Source organism: Streptopelia decaocto, assembly GCF_964273445.1.
Source record: "Streptopelia decaocto genome assembly, chromosome: 7".
Classification (NCBI taxonomy): domain Eukaryota; kingdom Metazoa; phylum Chordata; class Aves; order Columbiformes; family Columbidae; genus Streptopelia; species Streptopelia decaocto.
In genome coordinates, this window is record NC_138661.1 from 41,489,889 (window position 1) to 41,505,434 (window position 15,546).

The following is a 15,546-nucleotide window of genomic DNA, read 5'->3' on the forward strand; positions in this document are numbered from 1 at the left end:
AGTAAGTGAGTCCCACAACTTGCATGTCAATAGAAATTAATCCTTGTTTGGAGTGGGCAGTGCCATGTGCCTGACATTGCTTTGAAACCTTCTGCTTGTTACTGGACAAATTCAGAAGGCAAAGAGTAACCTATGCGTACATTTGCAAGGCCAGAGGTCAGGTAGCTGTTTCCGAGTGTAGAAAGAGATGAAAAATTTCCTATTATTATTTTCAAAGAATTATGAGGAACTTCACTCAGTTTCTTGAAAATGATCAGCTAGAGACAGTCTCCCAGGGTCTACCCCAACCATTACTACTGTGTATTGTTTCACAGAACTTATCGTTCTCTCTTCTCGTCATAGTTCTGTTCCACTGGGTAACCTCAGTGACTCAGAAGATGATCTTGAGAGAGTTTCTTAGGAAGTTTGTGTTAATTTAGATGACTCTTCAGACTGTCTTGAGTACTTTACAAGCATAGACTGTAATCCCTCTTTCCCAAAGGTTATTAATTCATCGATTATTAATTGTATCAATGTTATCCTTAAGAACTTGTGACTAGAACACAAGGACTCCAACTTTTAGAGCTGTTCTTCTTTGTGTTCTTCATACTTTCTTTCTGTTTTTTTCCTCATGTGGATTTTAATGAAAAATCATTATAATTTTACTTTGAAATAATATTTTGTTTTGCTACTGCTAAGTATATCACTGTAAATATCTACTGTTTTAATTTATTCAGTCGATCTCTCCAAGAGCAAAGCAGATCTATTGTTCAATTACACACACTTCGATCTTTAATGGGTTGTGATAGGGGAGATGGTAGCAATCTTCAGTAAGCCAGAATTTGTTACCGCAGTTTTCTGAAGAAACAGTTACAGTGTCTATTATGCTGATGAGGTTAAATATTATTTTTAGATTCTCTTCAGGTTAAATAGTTGATCCATTTGAAGCTGATTTCAAAACTTCTGCTGGCTAGAAAAGCGTATGAATTTCCCATATTTCCTCTTTCCCGTCTTACATACTTTCCCTTAAGCCATTGCATCAGACAAAAGTGTGTTTTTGAAAGGGATTGTTGAACATGCATTACATACATGCAGCAATGTACCCCTGTTGGTTTCCCACTTCTATTTCTTGTCTTGACCTGCTTTAGGTTTAAATCTCTCTTATGTTTTATTTTGGAATGCGATAATATTGAGGAAAAGGTTGGTTTTTTTTGTTTGGGAGTTTTCGTGATTTTCTTTTCAGAAGAGATGGATCTGTTTTTAATACCGCCTCCCCTTTGCTTTATTTGATTCTACTTTCATAGTTGGTTTGGAAGGGCAAAAGGTACAATAAACTTCAAGCTTTTTGAGGTTCTCACTAAAAGGATTTGAAGCTGGATAGGTTTGCTTTTTTTTTTTTCTTTAAGCCATTGACACAGTCTGAATTGATGTGAAGCCTCAGGCCTTCCACTGTTGAATTTGTCTAGAGCATGAAGAATCTCGTTATTAGAGAGTGCACTTGAAGCTTGAAGTATCGAGAGTGTGATGACTACGTTGATGGTTAACTTCTGCACCCTATGAGTCAGTGTCATCCGTGCATTTTACGTGGAGGTTTGTGCCCACGTTTCCATTCCTGTGCTTGAGTGACGGCAGATGATAATGACTCATGCTTCATTTACTGGTGTCCTATCACTTTTTCTCTGGCTTTGTGGACTGTTCCTTGAATCTCAAAGAGCAATTACTGGGAAAGAATCAATTCTGCATGTGTGAATAAGGGTCAGAGAATTCAGAGGGATTCTGATTCTGAACGTTGTTTAACGAAAGAAGACAGTATGTTTTTCTTCAGTTTAACCCAAAATACTGTTTTGGTTGTCTTTTGCTATTATCAGAGTAGTTTAAGATCCTTTGTTGCAAGTTTAGCCACAGAAATTCATAAGGTAAGGTGGCTGTGCTCATGTGTCCACTTCTTGGTTGAAAAGTAAAGGAAATCTGGTTGCTTTAGTTTAAAAATTAAAATAAACAGAAGCTGTGATGTTAAGATACATTACATCAAAAGTGGTACCACGATTTCCATCCACATCAGGAAAAAACAGTAATGTAGTAGTAGTAACTAAACAGTACTAGTAAAGATCTGGAGAGGCTTTAAGCTCATTTTTTACTTAATCAATGCTTTAATAAACTAAATTTAATTTTGAAGTATTATTTAAATTCAGGACTTTCAAAAAATACTAGACAAAAGACTTCTGTCAGACGTTTGGCACTTCCTTCTTCCTCTCTCTTCCCCATTGTCCCTGCTGGCAGAAACGGTGCAGAAAGATTTGGTTGGTGGCATAACCATGTGAATGTAAAGCAGCCAAACCAGTGCCTGTTCTAAAGCTGCTTTTCATAGCAACATCTCATGGTCTGAAAGTCACAGAAGAGTTGACCCCCTTGATGTATTTCTCAAAGGGATGTAAGGTAAGAAGCATCCACAGCAGTCCAAGATGGAAGATTGCAGAATGGTCAGATTTGGAAATTTGATTTGGAAATATGAAAATATTTTCTGGCATGACACATCCGTGAGAGGTCTGGGATTTTTGTATTCCCATCAGATGTGCAGTGTTTTGCAAATTCTTTTGTGAGCATGAACAACTTAAATTGTTTTCCTGATTGTGGGACTGAGAGCTGTAAACACAATTTACCTGCATGTGGAAGTAAAAAAACATATTAGAAAACAGGATGAGTAACAGCTTTTTGAGGAAGCCTGGAGATGTTCCTGTTGCCTGCAGGTCACTTTCTTCCTCCAGCTGAGAAAGAAACTGAGGCCAAAGCAACTGAGAAGGTCTAATATGTGCTCTGGAAGGCAGCCTTGCATATGGTCTGAAAACGCTTGCAGAGTGATGACTGTGGTTCTTTAAAAATAAGGAAGCTGATATAAATACTAGTTCTCAAGAAGTTCTTTTCCCTGTAGAGACATTGGAAAGGAAAGCTTGGGTAACACGCCCTGCTACAGCAGCCGGGAACTCGTGGTGTCTCTTAGAAAACAAGGATGAAGCTGTATGAGATGCTTGGATCTCATTCTGACCATGAAACTGTTGATATTCCTCAACTGAAGAGCTGAAATCTCTGTTTGGATGTTGTACCATATGCTATGTACATTTGCAGTACTCCTCGGGGAATGCTGTGTGTTTATCACTGATTCAGACAATCCTGGATAAGTACATAGGGGCATTAGCCGACCTCTCCTGCTCGAGGCAGTTTGCCATGGCAGACTGGTGCTTCTAAGGTGCTGCAACATTTGAGGTGTCAGTACCCCCCATACTACTGATAACTTGGCGGTGACTCCTGTACCTTGTTGCATTTTAGGGGACAGTAGTTTGAAATAGGCCCTTGTTAAAATACAATTTTGGATTGGAACTTAATTACAGCCTAGCAGGTAACGATACCACCTGGTACTGGAAGACAGTAGCATACACTTAGACGTGGAGGATCCTGGAGGATGCACTCATGGTATTTCTTCAAGACCAGAGAACTAGGTAGTTAAGGCATAAGCTGGATATGCAGTCTTTGCTCTGCAACAAAATCATCGCGTGTTTTTCAGTATTGAGGCTACTTGTCTGCAGCGAGGAGCTGGAGGTGTGCTCGCCACCTAGGGCAGTGTCCTGGCTGAACGCACACAGATGTACTGGGCTATTTTTGAGGCAGTATTTCTAACTCTGTGTGTTGCTTTTGGAACAAAGATAGACCTTTTTTTTCTCAAACTTTGTTATTTTATCCTTTTGGTCATAAATCTTTCTTTCAATTGATTTAAAAAATTAAAAGCAATTAGAAAGTTTTAATAAAAGACTGAACATCAGATAAACTTGCTGCCCATTAACAAAATCACTGGAAGACATTGCTTCCTATAGGGAGTTAGAGGGAATGTAAAGAGAGCTGGGTTGGAGTTTTTTTCCTGAATTATCATTATGTTGTGTAATGAAGCAGAAGCTTACACAGCCATGAACTAATTTGTTATGGCTCCTCATGAGGTCTGCAGTCCAGCTGGAGAGAGGTAAAGAGATGACAGTACTTTGTTAGGAAAGGGAAGGACGAAGCTTTCTTTAATAACTTATTTGACATTTTGGATTTTGTAATGCCATCTTTGTTCAGAAGCCATTTGGCTTAAATCAGTTCTGTGTGATTCATAAATTGCTAGTGCTTACGTTTTTTTTTTTTTTCTCTTTTTATCAACATCATGAGCGCGAAAGAGAAGGTGACTAAATACCAACAAGTGATGCTGTTCACACACTAGCAATCTGTTACCAGCCTTAACACTAGGATGCTGATCTGTTTAAATGAGAAATATGTTTATCACAAGGGTGCTGAGCTGTGCTGCCTTTTTGATTCCTTAATTTTTAATATGTAATGATTCTGCTGAAAGCATTTCTCTCCCCGTTTTTCTTAAGGCACTGCAATGTTCATTAATAAGAGCATCACTGTTGTAAGGTGCAATGTGTTGCTGCTGCATTAAGTAATATATATTTGAAAACTGCATTTAAAATGATGTTGTGAAGATATGTTTCCCGTTAGCAAAACAGAGAACTGCTACTTTGTCCTTAATTCACCTTGTTACATTACAGATCACAAGAAATACAAGAACAGAAGCATTTGGAGAAAGTTGTCTTCTGCTTGTGCTTTTTTTTTTTTAATCACATGTGACCTGTTGTTTTTAACAGAGGTTCTAGAGAATTTCATAGTATTTTTTTTATTAACAATTTATTATTTATTTTATTATTTTTATTTTTATTTATTTTGTGATGAAAAATCTGACAAAACATACTTAGAGAAGAATTTCATCTTGTAGCTCAGAAATTTCTTACAGCTTTTTTCTGGGAACATAAGTAAGGGTTTCATCTTTGAAACTAACAGCCTGTCTATGGAACACAGGTCTTTTAAGGTCTTTACACAATTTTGTTGCACCAGGTACTTGACTGTAAGTTTTCTGCTCGATGGCTCACCATTCTGGTAGATGAGGTCTGTCTATGGATCCCTTTAACAAATGCAATATTTAGGTTTTTACACATGAAAAGGGTATCTTAATTTTATTGTTTGTCTTCCTCTAAAAGAAAGAAGCCCTTCTACAGGATTATGGAGTCCTTGACTGAGATTTCGACACCAAAACAAGCATATGTGCTAGTGCGAATCACAATTGCCACCAGCTTTGTTTGCAAGCGGTCCCAGTGTGCAGCTCTGTCTCTTACAATCTGGCTTTTCTGGCATGGGGCTCATCTGCTTTCCCTTGATACAGTACAGGGATTTTTTCTGAAGCCCTTCATCATTCAGCACCTTTCCTTCCTCTGCATGAAGAGTAACAAACCCAAGAGCACAGAGCCAAAGTCTGTCATTTCTCCTTAGATTCCCAAGGATTTTCTGGAGGAAAAAAATATCCAATCTCAGTGTTGCAGCAAAGGGGAAGATATCTGCTTGTCACTGCCAACCATTCTAGCTTTTTGCCAGCTCTTTAAAAATACTGGTGGTACTTAAAAACAGCACTGGAATGCTCCCAACTTTAAGTGTGTTTTACATACATGGAAAATGCCACAAAGTTCCTCTGGCTGTTTTAGACAACCAGTGTCCCCTTGCTGGAAATAAATATGCAGAACATCTGTACTGCCATTTTGATTTTGAGTTGTCAGAATGAGCTTGGACAAATTTGCATTAGGGGATATTTAAGCAGTGAAGCTCTCGACAGCACATGCTTGTGAAAAACAATACAATGTTTGCGTGATTTGAATCTGCAGGTGTTCCTTGCCCCTCGCTTTTTTATGGAGAAAGACAGTGAAGAACTCTTCTGTTTATCCTTGTTTACCAGGTTTATTTACCTGCCTGGCTCCAGCAACTGTGTCTGCTGAAGTTCAAGACAACTTGGTATTAACTGGTCATCAGGCTCCTAATTTATCCTGTGCAAACCACTTAACTCCCTGTTTGCCAAGATCTACAAATATCAGTAGAAGGGAAAAAGAAAGCAGAAACTCCCTAGTGAATAAATGCCAAAGAGAAATGAAACACTGGACTCAGCAAAGGTAGTGAGTGTTGCCTTGCAGATTAAACATCTGCCAGACAGTACCAGAATTAATGCTTGCAGTATACTAACCAGTGGTTCCAAAAAACTCTGGAATTTTGGGTCATGACCAAAAAAGATGCATTTGTGTGTTTTCAAGTAGAAAGACAGTCTCCAAACTGCTGAAGCTGGGCACTGACAGAAAGACTCTGAATTGATAATTATGAGAAACATGTGACTAACTGATGAGATCTCTTGCTATGGTGGGTATCCCTTCTGGAATGTTATGAATTTGGTTATTCTGAAAGATGGTATTGGGGCGTAGCAGAAAAAATGTAATTTGTGAATAAATCTTCTCTACAGAGGACTGCCTTTCTGCTTTACTGGTCCTGGATGAGTGTGTAGACCTTGCACAAGAATACTCTGTGTGCACTTCAGACTACAAATATGTATATTTAAAAAAATGCACATGCAAAGTGTTGGAAATAAAAGCTTTGTTAGACTGAAGAAACTATGGTCTTGTAAGCAAACAAATCATACTGAATGTACACAAAAATAAAGGCTAATGACCATTGCACAGGCAAAAGGAAGGGACCTGTTTCATTGCATGAAACTACACCTTTTCCTTCTCTCACACAATAGCAATTCAACAATGATTCTTTTGTATGATTAACTCTGCCAGGTTCCAAATATGAACCCATGTGGTTCCGAGTTGGTAGATATTGCCCCCACTTGTGTTGTTGGCTAAATGAAATTTCTTCCCTGAAAGCTTGTTTGATAGCTCCTCTGATCACTCTGTATAACAAGAGGATTCATCTCACAGTGTCTTATTTGATGTTAACATACTGTTTTGATTTCAGAGTAGTAAAACAATATGCTATTTCAACAGGTCAAGTGTTGCTAGACCATTAATATGTACCTTGGTCATGTGAGAAGGCACCTCTTCTTAATTTGAAAGTAAAACTTCACCATGACTCAGATGTGTTGAAGGATGACTGAGGCAGGGAATGTTTTAATGGTGTTTTTCAGAAAATCATCTTGAGTTACTTAGGGTGTATAAAATACAGTTTATAACTTTGAATTCCTTCCCATCAGCCTTCCCAATGGTGCTAATAGAGCAACTCCCGTTAAAATCTAAATAAGCAGCTGCTAAACTGCCTATTTTATGCAATGTGCTTAGACCATAAGTAAAGGAATTTAGGAACAACAGCTTAAGGTGTTACCAGCTGCAGCCATCTGTTTTGCTGTGAGAGACTATCCCAGTAGTAAATGATAGTGGGAAGTGCATCCTTTACTCAGCTGTTTCAGCCCAGTCTACTTTGCTGTCTTAAACCACTGAAAAAGGTGGTTTTGAGCTGGAGTGTGAAGCAAGGTACAGACACACACGCTGGCTTGGCTCTGTAATGGAGGTTGTGACCTTTGAAAGTGAAAATGTTCCCACATCTGTTTTGCTGGAGGTACCACATTGCTTTCATAAGTCACCTCCTTTGTAGTGTGGCTTTGGTTCATGGAGTGCAAGGGTCAGTTTTAGTAGCCTAAAAACAGGAAGGTGTTGGCACTCCAATATGTTCTCAAAATAATGATCTTAAAGATGCATAGCTGAAGGAACAGGGTATATCAAAAACCTTGTTTTTCTTTGCTATTTTGTTAACACATTTGAAACCTAGATCAAAACCCGCTTTCAGATGATATTGTTTTTTCTCTAGTGTTGCCTTATTTACATAGATAAGCAGGCTTATTGACTGCTGGGCCCTAGTAAGCTGGCATGTGTCTACGTAGTGACTACATCAGTGGACAAGGGAACAGCTACAGGTGTCATCTGTCTGGGATTCTATAAGGCCTTTGGCACAGTTCCCCCCAACATCTTTCTCTCTAAATGTGAAAGATATGGATTTGGTGGGTGCACTGTTTGGTGGCTGAAGAAGTGATTGGATGGTCTCATTGAGAGATTGGATGGACAACAGCTCCATGTGTGGATAGAGATCAGTGATGAGTAGTATCCCTCAGGAGCCTGTACTGGGATCAGTAGTGTTTAATATCTTTATCAGTGACACAGACAGTGCGGTCAAGTGCACCCACAGCAAGTTTTCAGACAACACCAAGCTGAGTGGTGTGGTTGATAAACCTGAGGGAATGGATGCCATCACGAGGGGCCTGGACAGTCTCGAGAAATGGGCCCATGTGAATCTCATGAGGTTCAACAAGGCCAAGTGCAAGGTCCTGCACCTGGGTTGGGTCAACTGCTGGAATCATTACAGGCTGGGGGATGAAAAATTGGACATGATATAAAACTGGACATGACCCAGCAATATGAACTTGCAGCCCAGAAGGCCAGTTTTGTCATGGGCTGCATGAAAAGGAACGTGGCCAGAAGGTCAAGGGAGGTGATTCTGTCCCTCTACTCTATTCTGGTGAGACCCCACCTGGAGTCCCGTGTCCAGCTCTGGAGCCCTCAGTACAGGAAAGACAAGGACCTGTTGGAGAGGAGCCAGAGGAGGCCACAAAAACGATCAGAGGTCTGGAACAGCTCTGCTGTGAGGACAGGCTGAGAGAGTTGGGGTTGTTCAGCCTGGAGAAGAGAAGGGTCTGGGGATACCTAATTGCAGCCTTTCAGTACTTAAAAGTGGCCTAAAAGAAAGAATGGGACAGGCTTTTTAGCAGGGCCTGTTGCAACAGGACAAGGGGTGATGGTTAAACTAAAAGAGGAGAGATTCAGGCTAGACATGAGGAAGAAATTTTTTACAATGATGCAACAAGCAACACTCTACGTTTATAATCTATATACCTGAAGGAGAGGCCAGAATCTGTTCTGTTCTGCACTTCCAGAGCAAAGATGTACAAATTCACCTAATTGGGGATTATGGAAAGTGTCACCTAAAAGCTATTTGGGCCACAGTCATATTAGGAGAAATGTTCTAGGTCAAAGAGGCAGAGTAGCAGCATGGCACCAGAAAGATGCATCTGCGGCTACCATTCAGTAAGACAACTAAAGCTATATAACATCTAGCTGCTGAAATACAGTAAAATAAGAAAAAAAACCAAAAAGCCAAAACAAAACAAAAAAATCAAACAAAAACAAGAATTAAGAATCACTTCTCTGGGTCCTTGCTGGGAGGCTGTTACGCTGGAGACATTCAGGGTCAGGTTGGAGGGGGCTCTGAGCAGCCTGATCTAGTTGAAAATATCCCTGCTCATTGCTGAAGGGATTGCACTAGATGATTTTTGAAGGTGCCTTCCAACCCCAACCATTCTGTATGGGTTGTTCTAAAAACCCCACAAAAGGTTAAGCTTTGCAGTCCTCAAAGCATTATAGTGTAGTAATGGAGCTGTATGTTACGCTGTAGTTTGGCGCCCTCCTCCACCATAAGATTTCTTTATTGAAAGCAAAAGATAACATGCTTATATGTAGTAAGTTATGCCTGTTTATATCAATTACGTAGTCAGATTCTTTTGCTTCAGTTCTGTTTGTAGCTTGTCCTCAGTCCACTATCATGCTATGGCTCTGCTACTCTAAATTATAACTTCATACTTTATTTAAAAGTTGTACTAACTTTTTGACTTAAAAAAATATTAAATTAAATATGGCCTGCTGACCCTGCATTTAAAATGAACTAGTGCAAAGAAGAGACACTTGCAATAAGGCAATGTGAGAGCTTAGATATGCTTATCTTCCCCTTTCTTCCTAAAGTCGGTAATTTTGCAGTGTCTGCAATTCTAAAGTTTTCTTAAGTTGAATCTAACACTGTAAGACTTTGTTACATTGTGTTTTGTCTGACTTTATATAGGCTGAAGTAGTGCCTCTTTTCACTGTACTCTATTGCTTTTTGCAGAAGCCTATGGGTAACACGATCTTGCCCCACTATGAGAGCAGGGGCTTTGACTGTTTTTCTGTGTAATGAGGCAGCCAAGCTGAAATCTTCGCTCCGTAGAGAGTTCTTTATCCTGGCTCATGCTGATTCAGCAGTGCAGGTATCAAGGCTATGCTCCTTGCTTTGCAGGCTGACATTCTAATCTTTTCCTTTCTCTGGTCTCAATCCCCTCTCCAGTTCTGAGAAATACTGAGTTAGAACAGCATTTTTCTTCGCACCTCTTGGTTATCTTTAATGCTGATGAGATAGGTACGCTGTAGATCTACCATGCAGAAAGGCAGATCATGCTGTACTGTACACTGTAGTCAGTCAAATGAACTTCTAAACTAAAAGCCTCCAAAGGGTTGGCAACTTTGGCGATAGCTTTCACCATGGCAAAATGCATTGGGTGTGTTTGAGTCTTCATTCCAGGGACCGTTTGTAATGCTAGTGAAACTGTATGAGTGTCTGCAGGATATACCAGATCTTGGAGTTCAACAACCCTGAACAACCCTAGTCTCTAATCTTTTTCCACTAGGCCGTGTTGTTAGATACCATAGGAAGCGTATGATTTTAGAAAGTTGCGTATTTTGTTTTAATTATTGAGCCAATTAATATCGGAACTCTTTCATGCTAATATTGAAGATTTGGTGACTTCCTCAAATTATTTATATACAGAAACAGTATGTCTGTGATGTTAAGCCATTTACTTGTAGGCTGATGTATAGCTATAAGTGGAGAATTTAGGAGTTATGTTATTTTTCTACTTTGTTTACAAGTTACCCATGTCTCTGAAGAAGCATACTATTGACCACCTGGTAAGTAACATATGTAAGAAAACTAGAACATATTCTAGTAGCACAGATACAATAATTAATATTAGTATAGTGTAAACTGGAGCTCAGTGTAATGAGTAAAGTAGGATACTTAATATAAGGACAACAGAAAGTAATCTTGGGAGAGAAAAAGCTTGATCAGCAATGGAGGCTGGTTGTAAACTTCATTTAGGTTATCGTAAGGTCAACTTCTGGGAGGATAGCAGTGCAGGAAGGCTGCGGCTGTACTCTGTGTTGGGAGGATCAAATTCTGTGTGCTTTCCTGCTCTCTCTGCAGATTTTGATCTGCCTGGGAACCAGAGACTCTATTTGGGGAACTTTACCCTAGGCTGGGGGTGGCAGTACAAAGTGGTGGAACCCTTTCCCTCCCTCTTACCTTCCCAAGGCAGCGAAACCCATTACATTGGTGTGATTCTCTCATGCATTTTCAGTATTGGCAGATACTTCCACCACCTCTTCCCTTGCTCCTCCCAATGCAACCACCAAAATAAAAACAACCCAAAACCTCAAGAATTAACTGCTTTGATCTGACATTTGGTGAGGAAGAACTTGGCACCAGCTGGTGCTGGAGTAGGTGGGCTGCATAGAGGCCAAGGCACAGGTCCAGCAGGCTGCAAAGGAGCACAGAAAAGATGAATATTGTGAGAGTGTACTAGTGTCGATTCCTAATATTTTGGGTGTTGTTTGGTTGTGTGTATATTCAGAGTAGCAATATGAATGTTGATTGTCTCTGGCTAAGAAAAAAATTGAAATGGTGCAACTCCAAACTAGCACAGATTGAAATCCTTGCCCTGGTAAAAGATTTCATGCTATGTGGTGGCAATTCACTGTATGCCTTCCAGTCAAACCTTCCTAATTTCTGAATTTTAAAATGTGCCAGTGTCTTTTTGCTAAAGACTGGTTGGACCAGTTCCCAGGTTGATGGGTTTCCCATATTCCTTTGTTAGAAATTGTTTTATTTCAGGGAGCGGACATGACAGTTGAGGAATTTTAGGATGGGGTCAAATTTGACTAAACAAAGTTGCACCAGGTATGTGATGGTATGGTTCAGATGAGTTCTGCTCACTATATTTAGATTTTGGGAAAGGAATTCCTAGATCTGGTTATATAGTAGTGAAGCATAACCAATGTGCTTTCCTTGCCACCTCGCCCCATGACATTGTTTCTTTCTGTGGCTGAGTGAATATATGCTTTGTAAGGCAATAATCCCTACGTTAAGAGAATACGTATCTTTTCTCAGACAGATTTAATGCAAGTAGTGACCTTACAGAGTTAGTTTGCAAGTTCAAGGCCACTGTTTGATTTTGTAACTTCAGTAAAAGGGGGTTAAAAGTGGAAAAGACCTAGAAGTCATGCTATCCACCCCTCAGTTGATGCTTGGGTCATGAAGCATTAGACCCTTGTGGCATTTGTTAATGCTGCAGCATGAGATTGTCCAGACTGATTTGTTCATCCACCCATCATCAACTTGGCTTGGAAAGTGGTGTCAGATATGATCCTCATTCCTCTGCTTTGTGCTGGCAGGTTATTGTTGCTGGTTTCAGTTACCATTGCATCAGGCACAGAAAATAGACATTTTCCTCCCCCCTCAAATTCAGTTACAGCTTTGGTTGTGGATATCAGACACATTCGTGATTCTTCATAGCATCAAAGAACAAAAATAGTCCAAGGATGTTTGTCATAGCCACAGGCTGCAATATTATACTGACTCATTTTGGTGCGCAGTAAAGTATTAGGGAGGGAGAAAAAGGGTGAGATGAAGCACTGTGCAGATGCTGTGCAAGGCTGTCTAATGCCTAGAAATAGATCAGTAGTTTTTGTGGGGCCAGGCCTTTTCTCATAGGAAACCTTGAATTTACAGATTCATTCAAAGTGATTTGATCTGTACCATTTCCTGTCACACAAAGTGCTGTGTTCAGATACTGCAATGCATCTGTTTTGACAGATATGGTAGATTTGGGGAGTCATATGAATAGAGAAGTGGGGAAGCTGAGCTATTCATAATTCTCTTTCAGGATGGCTACCTGAACACAGCCACTTAATGTTGGGGTTGGTGTTTATTCACTCAGTTTATCTCTTAAGGAGAAAAAAGTACTCTGGCACTCTGTATATTAACCTTTGCTGAAAACTTGCCTGGTATTGTTGCTGCTGCTCTCTATCGTCTTTCTGTCTAAGTCTTTATTGCCTTTTTGTTGTACCATATCTGTAAATGTTGTCTGTGTTCCTTGAGGTAGGAAGCATGGCTGTCTATTTTGGTCGACTTCTGGAGGCTTTTTGAGTGATTCTTCAGGCAAAAAAGGTGAAATAAAAATGTGCCTGCTGACTAGCAGAGAGGTTGCTTCCTCCCTGCTGAGACCTTCCCTGTTTGTTGGTACCCTGTGCAGACAGGAATGGATCTGGAGAGAACTCTGTGCGAAATTCCTCCTTCACCACTGCTCCTCTGTCTTGTGTTTCTGCTGTGTAGACCTTGTTAGAGTAAGCCATGGCTGAATTAGCATTTCAGAGATGGTGCAGTGTCTCAGATGGTTTGGGTTTTCTGTTTTGTGTGTACATTTTCTTTCCCTTCTGCCTTTCTCCTAATAATTAGTGCTGTGTGGAAAATCTGATCTGCTATCTGCTTGTTGTCTTCATTATTGAGTTGTAACACTAAAGTGCAGTGTCATTATCCAGGAATCTACATTTATGTCTTTAATAAATTCACTCTTACTGCTTTACACAGGGTATTAGATTGATGGAAAAAGCTCAAAACAATGGAGCAAGTTTCCTCAGTGTGTTGTGCTACTGTTCAGTCGCCTTTGAGATCCCCGTCCTTGAGCCATAGGCATTGGGAGCACAATTGTTTAAATTGTGACTTTTCAGTGAAAAAATGGGAGTGTCCTACAGAGGGTACCTCATCATTGCAGAATGGAATTAATGTGTTCATTTGAATCATAAAGCTTGACGACTACACAGATGGATTTGTTTCCTCCTTGAAATGAATGGGTGTTTAGGTTCATGTAGTATGTGCGTGTGTTCCCAGTATCAGAAATAAAATTCCTTGCCCAAAGACAGGCTGGCTTTTCTCTTTTGCTTTAGTTTCCAGTGGTCATACAATCTGATTACGCATTTATGCATTGAATGACTCCTGCTGCTAGGACAAAGTAAATAAAGGCCTTGAAAGACTTTCTTAAAATAGTCTAGAAAGTAGAAGGTGAAAAGGTGAAGGTGAAAGAAGTCTTGTATTTTATTTTAAACCGTCTCAGTTTTAGCTCACAGACTTAAACTGAATCACAGCTTGTTCAATTGAGCCAGCTTAGTGAATGAGATGGCGCTTGTTTCCAGTTCTTTAGACCACACATAGTAGAAATTAATTTCCTGAGTAGTTGGGCTCTAGGGCAAATCTCATGTGCATGCCTACAGTGGGAATGACCACTCAATCCAGAATTACAAAGCAGCAAAACTAGTGGGAAGTGTGTTGAGGTTGTGCCGTCAGAAGAAAGAGCTGTGTGCCTGTTCTGACAAAACAGGGATATGGGGAAGATACTAATTTTACTCATTCGCTGGCCATTAAACCTGCATAACCCTGGGTACATCATACCTCACTGGTGTTGTATAATAGAGGTTGGACCCTCATCTGCGTGTTTATTATGTATTTCAGCATGGACACAGGCAGAACAGTGGCAGCCAATCCGATGTAATTGTGTTAAATTCTCTTAAAGCATTGCATTGTTTATCAGGATCAGCAGGCTGTTTTCTTTTGTAACGATACTGTTCTATTACCTCTCTCCTTCATGAGACACTTTCCTCCTCAGTGAAAGATGGCTATATTTTTCTCTTTATGTAAAACTGATAACTTGCTATTACTCACATGGAGGATGAACTTCTGTGAGAGAAAATCCTTTCCTCAGATAAAATTGCTGTGATTCTTCCTTGTGTTGAGTAACTTCTTCTCTTCAAGTACATGCTGCCTAAGTAAGGGCATGCCCTTCAAAGCCCATCTTTCATCTCCTTTTCAAATCTGTATTAATTTCTGGCATGTCAGTCACCTCCATGGATTGTGTCATTGTCACTATAGGATTAGATTGGATTATTCATTTATTAATCTTTCTAAAGTAACATTTGGACACATATCTAGAATTAATATAGCTATAGAAATCAGTAGTAGATAATGAGTTGCATACAGGCAGAGATGCTACCTTATTTTGGATAAAGCTGTTTAGAACAGTAAGGTTTCCAGTACCATGAGCACAGTGGAGGCAGGAATAAATTGGTTGACTGCTTCTTATGTAATTATCTAATTTTACTTCCTTTGGTATCTTCTCTGAAATTACCAGACTGCGTGGAGATCTTAAGACTGATAAAGAGGAGCCGTTCTCAGCATAAAGATGGACCTGTGTTAGTGACAAGGTACCCTGTAGATTGCCTTATCAGCCGCAGCAGATTGGGAAGGAAGTTGCCTTGACATATGCATGTTAATTGTTTGTTTTTAATAAACTCCCAATTTAAAAACTCTTAAGGGCAGAGTTAAATTCATTCTCTCTCCTGGTAATAAACTTCCCAGGGAAAATTCTGGAAGCACTCTGTGGTTAAAGCTGACACTTCAGATGGAAAGAAGTTGAGGTGTTGGTTTCTTCTTGTGTGCAGCAGGGCTATGCAGGGTACGGCTGTCACAGCCCCTTATGTCCTACCTCTCTTTCTTCCTTAGCCTAAAGCACACAAACAAAAGGAGGAAGTATCTCCAGAGGAAGAAAGATAGGGCCATTTCTGCATGTGCTTTGCTAAAGAGTCATTGCAAGTCTTCACTGAGTATTGATTCTTATGAAGGGAAACGCAGTTAATCCTACTTCATGGGTGATGAGACTGAATAAAAAAGCAGCTTACTGAGTTGTCCAAAATGACGTAGCCA

At 39.9% G+C, this 15,546-nt stretch overlaps 1 protein-coding gene across 3 annotated transcripts in view; it reads left to right on the forward strand.

Moving 5' to 3' along the window:
- The window catches only part of LOC309442750 (transmembrane protein 263-like), a 202,465-nt gene that overhangs the window by 34,112 nt on the left and 152,807 nt on the right, over positions 1-15,546 (forward strand). The window lies entirely within an intron of this gene.